The sequence below is a fragment of the Pan paniscus genome, chromosome 4 (genome assembly GCF_029289425.2).
Source record: "Pan paniscus chromosome 4, NHGRI_mPanPan1-v2.0_pri, whole genome shotgun sequence".
NCBI lineage: Eukaryota > Metazoa > Chordata > Mammalia > Primates > Hominidae > Pan > Pan paniscus.
In genome coordinates, this window is record NC_073253.2 from 160,111,813 (window position 1) to 160,115,259 (window position 3,447).

The 3,447-nt window shown below is 35.0% G+C and overlaps 1 non-coding gene across 1 annotated transcript; it reads right to left on the reverse strand.

The window, feature by feature from the left end:
* Nucleotides 1–926: 926 nt before the first annotated feature.
* Nucleotides 927–1,033, reverse strand: LOC112440034 (U6 spliceosomal RNA). Its single transcript, XR_003028238.1, has one exon. It is a non-coding gene; the product is annotated as a U6 spliceosomal RNA (small nuclear RNA).
* Between the last annotated feature and the right edge of the window lie 2,414 nt (nt 1,034–3,447).

The following is a 3,447-nucleotide window of genomic DNA, read 5'->3' on the forward strand; positions in this document are numbered from 1 at the left end:
AACTGCCTACCCAAGCCTCAGCAATGGCACACGCGCCTCCCCCAACCAAGCTTGAGCGTTTCAGGTTGTGCTCAGACTGCAGTGCTGGCAGCGAGAATTTCAAGTCAGTAGATCTTAGCTTGCTGGGTTGCATGGGTGTGGGACCTGCCAAGCGAGACCACTTGGCTCCCTGGCTTCAACTCCTTTTCCAGAGGAGTGAATCGTTCTGTTTCTCTGGCTTTCTGGGTGCCACTGGCGTATGAAAAACAAAACAAAACAAAACAAAACAAAAAAACTCCTGTGGCTAGCTCAGTGTCTGCCGAAACGGCCGTCCAGTTTTGTGCTGGAAACCCAGGGCCCTGGTGGTGTAGGCACAGGAGGGAATCTCCTGGTCTGTGGGTTGCGAAGATTATGGGAAAAGCACAGTATCTGGGCTGGAGTGCAAGGTACGGTCCCTAATGGCTTCTCTTGGCTAGGAGAGGGAGTTCCCCGTCCCCTTGCACTTTCCGGGTGAGGCATAGCCCCACCCTGCTTTGGCTCACCCTCCTTGGACTGCACCCACTGTCCAACCAGTCCCAATGAGATAAACCGGGTACCTCAGTTGGAAATGCTGAAATCACCTGCCTTTTGCATCAATCTTGCTGTGAGTTGCATACCAGAGCTGTTCCTATTTGGCAATCTTGCCAGCAATCCTGGAATTTCTTTTCTTTAAGAATGTTAAATACTGGCTTTCTGTCTCTTATCACTTGCAGGGTTTCTGCTAAGAGGTCTGCTGTTAGTCTGATGGGCTTCCCTTCTTTTTAACGTGACCTTTTCCTTTAGCTACCTTCAACATTTTTTTTCTTTCATTTTGACCTTGGAAAATCTGATGACTATGTGTCTTGGGGATGATCTTCTTGTGAAGTATCTTATTGGGGTTCTCTGCATTTCCTGAATTTTGGTGTTGGAAAAATATGGAACGCTTCATGAATTTGTATGTCATCCTTGCACAGGGGCCATGCTAATCTTCTTTGTCTTGTTCCAATTTTAGTATATGTGGTGCCAAAGTGAGCACTTGAAAGTTAATTCTGTCAAAGCTTTAAAAATTAAAAGCTCCAGGGAAGATTTTCTAAAAGCTTCTAAATAGTTGTTGGTAAAACAATTAAAACATTGATACCAAATCCAGTAGAAATAAAACATATAGCAAACAGTAAAGATAGATCTCACATCTGGATACCATTGCATTCCCACATCCCTATACAAATTGCAATTAAATTAAAATGTCATTGAAAGAATAATAGGCAACAATCAACTAGGGTGATTCCCTGGAAGCAAATACTGGGAAATTGTATAAGAACCATGTTAATCTAGCAAGACAAAAAGTACTGATTTTTTTCTTCTATAAATGCTGAAAATATAAGAAAATTCACATCTGTTCTTACAAAAAAATAAAAACTGCTACAATATTAAGAATAGATAGATATGTAGGAAAATTTATCTCTTTGAACACAAAGCAAGCAAGTATTCAATAATTCATAAGGAAACATAGAAAGCATTTTCACAATTTAGCAACAAGGCATAGAATGTCCGTTTTTGCCATTATTACTAAATAATTTTGAAAATATGAACTAGTGCATTTTGACAAGAGGAAAAAATGAGGCATAAAAATTGGATAGAAAAAGTATAAATTGTTCTTTGCAGATAATATGACTCTATACTTAGAAGTCTCCACTTAATTAACAAAAACTAATAAATGTGGATAATAAAGACTTTAGTAAGTGGGCAAGTAGTCTAATTTACAGAATTAAAAGAAAAACTTAGTGTCATAAATGTTTAATATTGCAGTTTTATAATCTATTTTAGTATTTGGTAGGAAAAGAACATAATCATTACTCTTTTTTGCATATTTTTATGATAATTGGTACATACTCTTTTACAGTAACTATAAGATTATTTTGTGATATGAGATTTTGACTAAGATATTATTAAATTTCTATAGTAGATTGGCTTTAAGAAAATTGACTTCCTTCTATGATTGAGTCTCTTATTTTATTATTTTATAATAGTCTTTTAATTTGGTTGAGTTTTACTTTATGTTCTCTAGAGATTTCTTGTTTCCTTTACATAACTCTTGTTAATTTCTGAAGTATATTTATTAGCATTCATTACAGTTTTTTTAAAGTACTAACATAAATTCAGAGAATTTCTGATGCTTGCTAAATTAATTTTAAAAGATTCCCTTTCTAGAATGATACTGTTAGATTTTTAAGTAAATATCTTCAAATAGCAGTAATTAAATACACAGATGTGTTTGTGTATGTGTGTGTGTGTGGATGTGTGCACACAATTGAATTAGCCAATACTTCCACAATAATTTGTAGTAATTGTGGTTATGGTGGACATTTTTGTTTTTTTCTTTACTGGGAATGCATCTAGCATTTATCATTAAGCACAAAAGATGTCTAGTATTAAATACATGTTTATGTGTTTGTATATTCATCAGCTCATTAAGAAAGCAATAATTGGAAATGGTGCATGTATTGAAGGAGTTAATGGAATTGCTATGCAGATGTTGAGGGCAAGAATATTCCAGAAGAGAAACCACCACCATAAGGGCCCTAGTGTCTGAAATATTGAAGAAGCACCAACAAGGTCAAGGTGATGGGAGCAGATAAAGATGAGAAACATGGTAGAAATTAGGTCACAGGTAAAGAAGGCCCAAATGTATAGAGCCATGAGCATTGTGATGACTTTGGCTTTGACTGTGATCACAGAGTGGAACCATTGCAGAATTTTCAGCAAAATAATGGCATAATAAGTGTTGTATTTTTAAAAGAATCATCCCAGTAATAGCATCTCTAACTCTACATTGTGTAAACCTTTAAATGATGCTGTTTTTCATTCTCCTTGAAGCCCAAATTCTCTCTTTTATATCAGAATATAAAGTGGATGATAGGAAATTAGGCAAGAATGCCATTTAAACAATGTTTACTTGACTTTTGCTGTTGTTGCCTTAATGAGGATGATTGAAGATTATGCCATTTTTTCTGACTATTTATTTGCATAAAACTTCAGTGGTCACTGGGTCTTTGAATAGGGTTGAATTGAGTTCTTTTTGTCCTTTCCCGTTATTTACCATTCCAGTGTGTAAGAATACAAAATTTAAATAGATTCTCTGAAGTCTAAAGCCTTTACATGATGCATGAAAACTGAGCCATACGCTCTGAGTTATGAGGTGCAATAATTAATTTTCTCATTTCTTCACATTTCCATGTTGTTAAATGTTAATCAATTCCTGCTGTTTTGGAGGTCAAAAATTTAAATGTTAGAAATAATACCCATAAGGAAATACATTTATTGATATTTAAGTTATTGAAAACAAAAGGATAAAGTGAGAAACATTTAATATAGAACTAAATTAATTTGATGTCCCCAAATAAGTGTACATTTTATGACTGCCATCACTATAAATAACAGTAAAATAGCATA